The sequence below is a fragment of the Acyrthosiphon pisum genome, chromosome X (assembly GCF_005508785.2).
Source record: "Acyrthosiphon pisum isolate AL4f chromosome X, pea_aphid_22Mar2018_4r6ur, whole genome shotgun sequence".
NCBI lineage: Eukaryota > Metazoa > Arthropoda > Insecta > Hemiptera > Aphididae > Acyrthosiphon > Acyrthosiphon pisum.
This window is the reverse complement of record NC_042493.1, coordinates 24098498-24111247: the sequence shown is the minus strand read 5'-3', so window position 1 is coordinate 24111247 and position 12750 is coordinate 24098498.

The following is a 12750-nucleotide window of genomic DNA, read 5'->3' as shown; positions in this document are numbered from 1 at the left end:
GTTAAAAATATCTTTAAGTAATGGAAATATCTCCTATGAAAATATTTTAATATTTATGATATTTTATATTAAAACTAATGTTTTTATAACTACAATTATTAAAAATAGATAAAAAAAAAACTGACGTCTAAAGTGATTACCGAAGTGAGTACATTTTCTAGTCATAATATTTAGAAAATAATCCCATAGGCAATAATAACTAATCACAATATTACATTGTCACACTGACCGATTTGTATTATCTGATATATTTTTCGCGATTACGAGTGCGATTACAAACCACGATAAACGACTTTATCAACATAACGACTGTATCGATAAGACAGTGTGTCAGTATAGACAAACAGCTAGTATTGAGTTACCTAGTTCGAGTTTCACAAAAATACAACGGATTTAGCTTTAAAAATGCCTCTACAATTTATTGTAAGTCAAAAAGGCAACAAGTTATTATTGCATAATGGATATCTTCATACGTTCTATAAAGAAGGTGTGAACAAATTCATTTGGCATTGTTCTAAGTATAAAACATATAAATGTACTTCATGCTACATAACCACTCGAGAAGAAACAGGTAATTATTATATTATAAAATATTAATGCCTGGATTTTTTTAATTTTTAATTTAATTTAGGGGATATAATAAAAGAATCTGTTCATTACTCACACGCACCAGATATTGCTAAAGTAAAAATTAAAGAAATTATTATAAATATAAAAGAAGAAGCAAAAACATCTGTATTAACTCTCAGAAATTTAATAAGCTATGCAGTTGAAACTCTCCAGATCTATAATTGGTCAATTACCGAACATAGAAAAAATATCTAAAACAATTCGACGATAAAGGATGAAACAACAAAAACATCCAGCTAATCCAGTAAATGTTGGCGATTTAATGGTTTCTGGTGAATATTCTGTAACAAACAAAGGTGATATGTTTTTATTTTACGATAGTAAAATTCAAAAGTGTATATTAATATTTTCCACTTTAGAAAAATTAAATATGTTAATAGAATGCCTGAGTTGGTTTGGTGATGGCACATTTCGTTCAGTGCCAACATTTTCACAACTTTACACTATACATGGTGCAAAAAATAAACAAAGTTATCCTCTTGCATATATTTTAATGATAGATCGTTCTAAAGATTCATTTATTGATGTTCTGAGAGCGTTAAAATCTGTAATTTCCAGTTTAACGCCCCAACGAATTATGGTTGATTTTGAAATGGCCTTCATATCAGCTTTTAAGGATGAATTTTCTACAACAGAAATTAAAGGTAGTTTTTTCCACTTACAACAATGTTTATGGCGGAAAGTTCAAATTTGTGGCTTACAACAAATGTATGACGATGACGTAGAGTTTTCTCTGCAAATACGATCGTTGAGTGCTTTTGCGTTTATTCCAACAACTAATGTTATTCGGATTTTCGAAGAACTTATAGATTCAACTTATTTTTTGAAAAATTAAGAACTATTATCCCTAATAGTTAATTATTTTGAAGATACGTGGATAAGGCGACCATCGTAACAAAAATCATAACAATCGGAGACGCTCGCCACGGTTTGATTTTTGCATGTGGAACTGTTATGATTCACTACTTAAACATCAACCACTGACCAATAACGCTGTTGAAGGTTGGAATCATGCGTTTAACAGTGCACTTGCAGTAAATCATGCTACGATTTGGAAATTTATAAATTTTCTTAAACAAGAATAGTCATTACAAGAGGTATTTTATATAATATTGGTTATTTGTGCTTGAGATTATGAAGACTCATTAATATAGCTATACGAAATAATATTGGACCGGATAATATTCTTCATAAATTTTGGAAAGAAACATCAGGATTTCGGTTGTTAAAAGACAGAAATATTAATATGATGACAACATTTATAGGTCTCACCAAACTCACTTGTCAAATTTTGGTTAGTTTTATATTTAGCCTTTTAAATAATCTTAACATATTATGATAACTTTTATGTAAATATAACCATTGTTTTATATTGATATATATTTTATTCATTAATTTTCTGGAAAAGAAACAAATTTATTTAAAAAAATTCAAAATATTCAAATAAAAGTTAAAAAAAAATTGTTAGAAATTAAAAAAATTTGTTATATTGACGTAAACCTAATCAATAAATTAACTAAACCTCATAGACCAGGAATGTTCTTGTTTTAATACATGCAACTATTTAACCTGGAAATTAATTTATTTTACAATAATTGTAGGTGACGATGATATTGCTGCACTAGAAATTATACCTCATCTTTTTCAACCTGTGAACATAATTATTCAAAAACCTGATAATACTCGTCATACTATTAGATCATCGAAATTAGAACAAACTTCTGCGTTTATTACCTAAGTCACAGCACATTTTTTTTATAAAAAAGAACATTTAATCGAATATTCCTAATTGTTTGAAAAAAAGTATTTATTGTATATTAAAATATACTAACGAACTTCCAGCTAACGATGGTGAAGTAATTTATAGATTTGTACGAACCCAGCTATTGAAAAAAAATTAAGGCTTCATGAAAATAAAATTATTTTTCCTTTATTTCTTTACTTTGATGATTTAGGAAATTATAATCCACTTAGTCCACATGCTGGAAACCAACAACTTGGTGCTGTTTATATTTCCTTGGCTTGCCTACCACCTGAACTATCTTCTTCCTTAGATCATATTATATTTCTTGCCACTTTATTTGAAACAAACAATAAAAAACAGTATGGAAATAAGAAGATATTTAAAGACCTAATATCAGAACTAAATTCATTAGAGACCTAATAGGAATAGACCTAATAGTAAATAATGAAAAGTTATACATTTTTTTTTCTAATGATTTGATATTAGGGGACAATCTCCATAACGGGATTTGTAGAAAGTTTTTTTACCAGATATCCTTGTCAATTTTGCAAAAGTTCAAAATTTAAATGTAAACAACAGTTATTGCAAAATGATATTAGTTTAAGGGATTCCTTTAAATATGGCAATGACGTTATAATTGACAATGTATCTCAAACAGGTATTAAAGAAAAATGTATTTGAAATGATTTAAAGTATTTTAGGGAAATTGAAAATTATAATGTAGATATTATGCATGATAATATGCTAGAGGGTGTATGCAATTATGATATCGGAATTAAATTTTAAAAAAATAATGGTTTTTGACTTTAAGTAGGTTCTTCATTGTAGAAATATTAAATAATAGAATCAAAACACTCAGTTATGGTCCTATAGATATTCGTAATAGACCTAAATTGATATCAACTGAACACTTGAAACATGGAGTTATTGAAATGTCAGCTGTAGAATCTTTCTGTTTTACTAGATACCTTGGACTTATAATTGGTGATTAAGTGATTTAGTTCCCATTAATTCAGTTTTGGTCATTATATTGTTCTTTCACAAATAGTTGATATTATTTTTCAAAAATGTATTAGACTGAATGGCACTATTTTACTTAAATGTTTAATTTTGGAACTCCATATAAGTACGATGTAGGTTGATTGACTAAAACGTTTAGTTTTCAGTACCTACTTATCAACTTGATTTTCTATTTTACCTTTTCCCGATCTACACTTACTTTTAAAATGATTAACATTTTTTACATTTGACTTATTCATTTTACCTGATACCTACCTTTTCCGCAGACTAGTTTACTTGATTTCTGTTTGTCTTGAACTGTCTTCCTTTTGGATTCTGGAATTTCTTCTGACAGTCTTCTATGTTGTAGACCAATTTGGCTTTATCTTGAAATAACTTTCTGTTGAGTTCCATTTTCTCCATGATTTTGCACTGGCTCACTACTTTCTCCAGGGACATGTCTTCACGGAGTAATTTTGTTTGTAAGTCACGATTTGCCATACCAAGGATAACTTGTGATTTTAATAATTTGACTTCACACGAACCCAGACCACACGATTTTACCTACTCTCTCAGATTAGCGTAAAATTTATGTAACTGTTCGCCTTCTGTCTGCTTACGTGAAAAGAATTTATATAATTCCATTGTGTTATTATTTCTTGGAATACAGTAAGCTTCCAAAATGTTCAATACTTCACGAGACAGTTTTTTTTTAGGTTTTAATGTATTATAAATTTTCAGTGCCCCAGAGCCCAATAAATTTAATAAAATAGGAATGCGACTCTGTTGCATCAAAATAAATCTAAACATTTTGCCTGAATACACGAGAATTTTCGGCCAGGTTGCCGGACATCTGAAGTGAATTTGACTTATTAAACTCTATTCTTATCTCTAAGACAACTGATGAGGATGGTGAGCTCAAGCATTTGTTCAGAAAACCAGGTAAAGATAACTCTATCCCCAGCAATTACAGACATATAAGCCTAACGGAGCATATAAATTATGGATTTGAAAAAAAAACTACATACAGGTGCGGCCTTCTTAAACGTAGCCCAATTGAAATAGACCCTTTGATCGGGTCAGGCACGACGAACTTTTATTTAAATTAAAAACATTAAACACTTCAACTACAATTGACAATCTAATTAAATCCTACCTCTCCGATGGCTGTTTTAAAGTTCGAATTAACGATACTACATCGGAAACAAAACAAATTAACGCAGGAGTACCACAAAGTTAAAAAATTTCGCATTTACTTTTTAACTTATACGTTTCGAACTTCCCTACAACGAATATTACTAGGGTAGCACTATACGCTGAGGACAGTGCTATATACTCAAGCGCTAAAGACGACGAAACAATAACCCAAAATATTTGAGCACATTTGAATGAAATTAAAAAATGGGGAGAAAATGGAAAATAAAATTAAACCTTCAAAAGAGTACAGCGATACTCTTCACCAACCGGAGCCCCAAAATTCCTGCTAACTTAAAATTGTACGGTAATAGTATTCCTTGGTCACCTAATATCAAATACCTAGGTGTAATTTTGGACAGAAAACTATGATGGAATCCACATATCGCACCTTTGAAAGACAACTCGAAAAATACGTTTTTCGAGATATTACCATCAAAATTTGCAGAATTTCATCCTTTATATTTTGGTGTGGTTGAAATTTTTGACTATATATAATATTAAAGACCGTATTGTCAGCTCAAATGTCTTTATTTCTGCTTAAAATAAAATATAGTTTCCAGCTGGAATATCGACACTTCTCAGATGTAACTTTATTCTGGCCTGGCTTATGTTGTTACACAATATTTTTCTAGCAAGAATAATTTCATATCTCAAAAGTAATAGTTTCACACGAGAAAGATTATTTTACTTTAATTAATATAATAATATTACCAGTGGCTATTATAAGAATATCTAGTAGTGTTATCAGTATTATAATCGTAATAATAACCGACTTGTATAATAACCGACTTGTATCGTGGTGTTATTATTATCGTAGATAAATATATGGATGTAAATGTTATTAAATGTTATTTTTGTTATCGATTCTACATTCTACTATCGTCTTGCACTCTTCCAGTACGAAATCCGATTTCGTTAGTTTATTTTATTTTTTTATTGTTTAATAGTTTAGTTAACTATAATAATTATCGTGTAATACTGTTTTACGTTTTATAAGTAAAATGGATCTTCTACAATGATCAAGATCAAAACGTCTTGTTAAATTAGCAACAAAAACCAAAAGTCAGGTATGTACATTATTTAAAATATTGTAATTTATATTGTTTTCAAAAAATTTTAATAGTATATTATAAAAATTTCATTGAAACTAATGTGTGCACAACATAATATTTTGTTTTATGTGGCTTATATAATTTTATTATGTTTTATTAATTGAGTACATCCTTAAACGCATCACATAGATAAAGCCACAAGGGAAAATATTTTTAAAAAGTTTTGGTCATTAGGTGATTTACAACAACAAAGAAATTTTATTCACAGTTGTATGGAAAACATAAATCCATTATATAGATATCCTAAGTCTACTGGTTCTAACAAAAGAAATCTTAATCAGGCATTTTATTTTTCAGTAAATAATATTAATATAAGAGTTTGTAAAATATTTTTTAAAAATACTTTATTCATAAATGACCGTATGATAAGAACTGTTCTGTCAAAATTAAAAGATGGATTTGTTGAAAAAGACAAGCGTGGAAAACATTTAAATCACAAAAAACTAGATTCAGATATAAAAGATGGTGTTCGTGCACACATAAATTCTATACCAAGGATAGAGAGCCATTATTTGCGATCACAAACTACAAGAGAATTTATAGATGGTGGGAAATCTCTAGCTGATATTCATAGAGATTATGTAAATTTATGCAAGGAAAATAATCTTTGTTTTGCAAAAATTGATATTTACTCTAGAATTTTTAATAGAGAATTTAATATTTCATTTTTCATACCTAAAAAAGACCAATATTCACATTGTGAAGCTTATAAAAATGCTGATGAAGTGCAAAAGGTCATGTTGGATGAAAATTATCAGTTACATTTACACGAAAAAGAACTTAGTCGAACAGAGAAAGAAAAAGATAAAATATTTGCATCAAATACTTCAAATAAAACAACTGTTTTATGTTATGACCTTCAAGCTGTATTACCAACTCCAAGAGGAGAAGTATCAGTCTTTTATTATAAATCTAAATTGTCAATATTTAATTTTACAATTTCCAATATTGTAAACTGTAAAGTCATCAACATATTGTTATGTATGGCATGAAGGTGAGGCTCACCGTGGTGTAAATGTAATAGGCTCTTGTGTATTAAGATATCTGTCAACAGAATGTGATGATCAAAATGTTATATTTTATTCTGATAATTGTGCTGGCCAAAACAAAAATAAATTTATGATAAGCTTATATTTATATGCCATTGCAAAACTTAATATAATTTCAATAACTCATAAGTTCTTAGTTGTAGGGCATACATAAAATGAGGGGGATAGTGCCCATTCTGTAATTGAAAAACAAATAAAAAAATCATTAAAATCAGGTCCTATATATATTGCATCTCAGTATGTCACACTTATCCAGATTGCCAAAAAAACTGATACACCATTCACTGTTGAACAACTAAGCTCAGACGATATTTATGATATTAAGGATATTTCTAAAAATATTGGAGATAACTATACATTAAACACTAATGGAGAAAAGGTTTATTGGAACAATATTCGAATTGTAAAAGTTGAAAAATGTCATCCCGGTATAATATTTTATAAAAACACATATGAAAATGATGAATTTATGAAAATTAATGTAAACATGAAGAAAAAAGGAAGAAGATCATCAGGTATACCTTACAACATAAAGTTGGCATACGCAGAGAAACCAAAAATAACAGAAAACAAAAAAAGAGATCTTTTATCCCTCTGTGATAGTAACCATATTCCTAAAGTATGTTACGGAATAAACGATATAAAAGGGTTTTTATCAAAACCAACAAACAGTACAATGACAGGTTGAAACTGAACGGTTTGACAGATGAAAACCGCACCAAGTAAATGCAAACGGCAATACAATGGTGTGGAATTCATCTGTCATAATCGAACGTGCGGGCCAATCAGCGACTGACTAAGTTATCAAAAAGGGTATATATACCGGACGATCTCGATAACTTAGTCTATCATCATCTCATCATCATCAATCAAGTCGAATGTATGATATCAACATTGTATGTATCAACGTCAACACGTTTCCTGAAACTAAGCTACCGTACGACGTCTCTCTCCAGTCACCAGCGAAACACTCACTTACGTAAGTAGAAATTTCATAATCATTCCCCCCATCTTGACCACGAGGCAAGTCACCTGAGGGGTGACACGGCCGGGTCTCGCTCCAAAGCGAAGGACTCCAAATCATGACCAACCCGGGGAAATCGCAGTCAACGCAAACGTAAATCCACACCTCCATGCAACACCGTAAAGAAAGGACGAAACCAAGCATTCTCACCACCTTCCATATCTCAAACTAACCCAGTCACCGCATCAACGAGCCAACGTGATTCTCCACCTTCGCCTTCTGCTGCCGAAGAAACCTTATCAGAAGATTCATTTCTGTCATCAACCACAGAAGACGACGAAAGCAGTCATCAGTCTTCTGCAATCGATCACCAGCCCATACCAAAAAGACTCCCGCCAATATTCCTGACAACAAAACCCGAGTACCCATGGCGCACCATAGCCAAAAGTCTTTATGAATCACCCGGACACGAATATATAGAAGCAAGTACCACATCTAAACTCAACGAAATCAAACTGAACTGCCCCGACGTAGCTGCCTTCCGCTCAGTACAAGTTTTTCTCACATCCATTCAAGATAAAGTAGGGTTCCACACTCATGCACTTCCCAGCCAACGCACACTAAAAATAGTCATCAAAGGCATTCCTCTTGATATCACTGACCAAGAAATAACCGATGAACTTAAATCCCATGGATTTGAACCAACATTCATCAGAGCTTTCTCAAAAAACGGCCACAGAATTCCTCTACACATGGTTACCCTTGCAAACCTCGAACAAGCTAAAGATATATACCAAATATCTAAACTCTTCTTTATCAACATCAAAATTGAACCGTATAGATCAACTGGTCCAGCACAATGCTACAAATGCCAAAATTTTGGACACTCCTCCCTCCAATGCGGCCACTCTTCAAGATGCGTCAAGTGTGGCGACACCCATGCCTCAAAATTGTGCACCAAACCTCTGGATGTCGCGCCCAAATGCTGCAACTGCGGTGGCGCTCACACCGCAAACTATCGCGGATGCCCCTTTTACACAAACCTCATGAAACAAAAAGAAGCCCAATCCAGTCATCCCCATAGCCGTGATAACAAACTCAGAACCACAAATCGCCCAACTCCGCCTGAACCATCTGCATGTCTTGACAACACATCACCCCAGATACACCCATTCGTTGAAGTCACCAGTGGTCAAAAACCAACAGTAACTGAACCTTCTATAACGGCCACCAAAGTACTACTTATAATACATAAACTATTAGCTTCAGCTCATAAATGTAAGGACTCCTCCACCAAAGATACCATCATAAACACCATCATGTCAATCATCACAGAATTCTCAGCCCAAAATGAATAGCATTAATATTCTCTTTTGGAACTGTAATGGCATCAAGCACAAGAACAATGAACTACACACCTTCGCACGTCTCAACAACATACACATCATTCTCCTCCAAGAAACTAAATTAAACCCATCAACTATACTCAAGATCCCAAACTATTTTACTTACCGCCAAGACCGCCCACCAAAACCCAGATCCCCACCAGCGGGTGGTACTGCCATACTTGTCCACAAAAACATAATACACAACCAAGAGGACATCACGACTTCCCTCGAGTCAACTACAGTCAAAATCAAACTTGGAAACGACCAAGTCCGTATAACTTCCATGTATAAGAGTCTAAATTCTCCCCTGCAAACTAACGACCTGGACATCCTAACAAATCAGAATGGCCTCTTTCTAGTAGCTGGCGACCTTAACGCAAAACATCAGTCCTGGAACTGTCGCACTACAAACCAGGCGGGCAGAATTCTCCACCAACATATGGAAACATCCAACTCATACTCCATTTGCGCACCTGACTCCCCAACACACTACTCCTACAATTCTCTACACAGGCCAGATATCCTGGACATAGCACTTGTAAACCTCCCTCACAGAGAGTATGTCCTTACTAATCATAATGAGCTTACTTCAGACCATAACCCAATTGTTATGACTATAAGCGACTCTCCTATTACGATTAACCCTCCGGCTGCCAGAAAAAGAATCAACTGGAAAAAATTTGAGCAAGAACTATCGCTTAATTCTCCAAAACTGACGACCAAACTATCAAACCCAACAGAAATCGACAATGAGGTTGAGTCATTTACCACACTCATCAAGTCAACAATCGAAAAATGCTCCTACCTCATTAACAAACCTCAAACCAGAGAGCCACTCTCCCCCGATATCCTACTTGAGATTGCCACCAAACGAAATTTAAGAAAAGACTGGCAACGCACCAGGCATCCAGCAGTAAAGACAATGCTAAACGCCCAAATAGTGTATGTCCGAAACCTCCTTAAAGAACATCGTCAACTTGCATGGGACCGTTTCACATCCACACTAAATTTCCAAGATCGATCACTCTACAAACTAAATCGTCGTCTGCTTCACAAGAAACCAGCTTCCGCCCCGTTGACGGCAAACTCCGGTCAAAAAATCTACGACACTAAATCCAAACTGGAGCTGTTTGCAGACACTATGAGGGACCAGTTTACCGCCAACCCTGGGAACGAGCTATTGGAGGTCAGCCGATCGGTCAACGAACTAAACGGATACTCCACAAAGTCAAGCCTTTTCGCTACCCCTGGTGAAGTGTTTGGAATTATTAAAAACCTACCATCCGCCAAAGCCCCTGGACACGACAACATTACAAACGCTGCACTAAAGCACCTTCCAGCCCCTGCCATCGTAAGACTAAGCAACTTAATCACAGCTTGTCTCAGACACTCTTATTTTCCGATCTCCTGGAAAACTGCCACGATTGTCATGATTCCGAAGCCTAACAAAAACCACAGTCTACCAATCAACTACAGACCAATATCACTTCTCGTCACGATGTCAAAAGTATTTGAAAAAATTCTACTAAGCCATCTAAACAAATATTTTAAGCCAAGAACAGAACAACACGCTTTCCGACACGGACACTCGACGACTACACAACTCACTAAACTGATCGACGACTTGGTAATAAATACAAATAATAATAGACACACGGCTGCCATCTTCTTGGACATGGAGAAAGCGTTCGACAGAGTGTGGCATGATGGATTAATCCACAAACTCCACACAATGTCAACCGTCCCCACATCCCTAGTAAAAATCATCAAATCCTTCCTATCAAACCGGAACTTCAGAATACAAATCTCCGACCTAAAATCAACCCTCAGAACAATCGAAGCAGGAGTCCCACAGGGATCATGCCTCTCTCCCCTATTATACACCCTTTACATCAATGATCTCCCATCCTCACCTCATGTTACTACTTCATTGTTTGCCGACGACACCATGTTCTACTCTAGTAACACGTCAAAAAACTTCGCCATAATCCGTCTTCAACGCCAAGTCACCACGACAACCGACTGGATTCAAAAATGGCGTTTAAAACTGAACCCTCAAAAAACGGTATGCATACTTTTTGGAACCAGCCGAAAAGTAACCGCGCGAAAAATCCAAATACTAGGCCAAGCAATCGACTGGAAAAACAAGACCACCTATCTCGGCGTCACACTAGACAAAGCCCTGCGCCTAAATGATCACGTCAAGGTTTGCATTAGGAAGGCTAAGCAAGCCAGAGGGGCACTATACCCGATACTAAACAGCAGATCACCCATCCCAATGCCGACTAGACTCTCAATTTATAAATTATATATCAAACCAATTTTATTATATGCCTCTTCGGCGTGGGGTCCTCTCATCAGTGCATCTAACTGGGCAAATATAGAAGCAGTCCAAAACGTGGCGATCCGTACAATCACAGGTGCCCACTTCTTCACCAGAAATAACGCCATCTTATCTAATCCACCCATAAACTCACTTCGAAACGAAGCAGAACTAGCGGCTAGGGTTTTTTATCACAGAAATGCCCAATCAACATTCGCCCACATCCGCGACATTGGAACATCACCAGCTCCTCAATTACTCACACGCCGACCAAGACCAATCAACTTTGCGAAATTACAATAATATACTCCACATCCTGACAATCAGCCATTAAAAAAACTCAAACATAAGTTATAGGCACCGCCTGACACTTACAAACACAGCTGGGGTTTTTCCTTGGCTCCCATTACAAAGCAAAGCAAAAGTAACTTAGTCAGTCCATTTTCAAACCTTCAACTGTCAACAACCAACTTCAATCAAGAACTCGGACAGAAGAAGAACCGGACCAGGTTAGTGCAACTCTATAGTGGGGATTTAAACGACATAGTTTGCACTACGCAACCACCGGTAGCGCTTTCAGTACTACGTCGTTATCAGCTGTTGAACTATGTTAGGTTATATCACTTTGTGATTTCTGATTACATTACGACTTGTTCAAAATTTGCGAATGCAACGTTTTTTTCACGAGTTCTGTTAAAGTGTTTAATGTATTAGTGTTGAATTTGAATATTGATTGACGATTCGTTTTTTTATTTACTTTTACTTGTTACTGATATTGATATATAACATTTATCGTTGATCATCATTAGGTATATTATTAAATATTTGATTTAATAATGCCTCCGAAGAATGCCTTCAGATGTGTTGTGGGTGGCTGTAAATCGAGAGGTATGTAATTTCTGTTTTCATGTACAATTTATAATAATGTTATATTATAGGTATTTATTTTTGCATTTTATTATACCTTGTATGGTCTAAGCATTGTCTTATAATTCGCTATGGTCTAGTATGATATGAACAAAATGGGATGGTACCTTCATAGTTTTTATAATTTTTCATATCTGGTATGTTAAATTACAGTTTTATTTTAATTCTTTATTGTAGATGTGATATGCCATCGTTTTCCTAATCCACGTACAGATATGGAAAGACTTAAAACTTGGATGGAAATTGTTGGATTAGAAAATGAAGATCCTTGTTTAGTTTATGCTAAAAAGTATGTTTGTTCTCTACATTTCACAAGCGATTGTTCGAGTATTGGCACTAAACGACTTAACGCTAAAGCGTTTCCGTCCCTGTTTTTACATTCTGGTATTATTGAATTGGATACTGTACAAACGGATT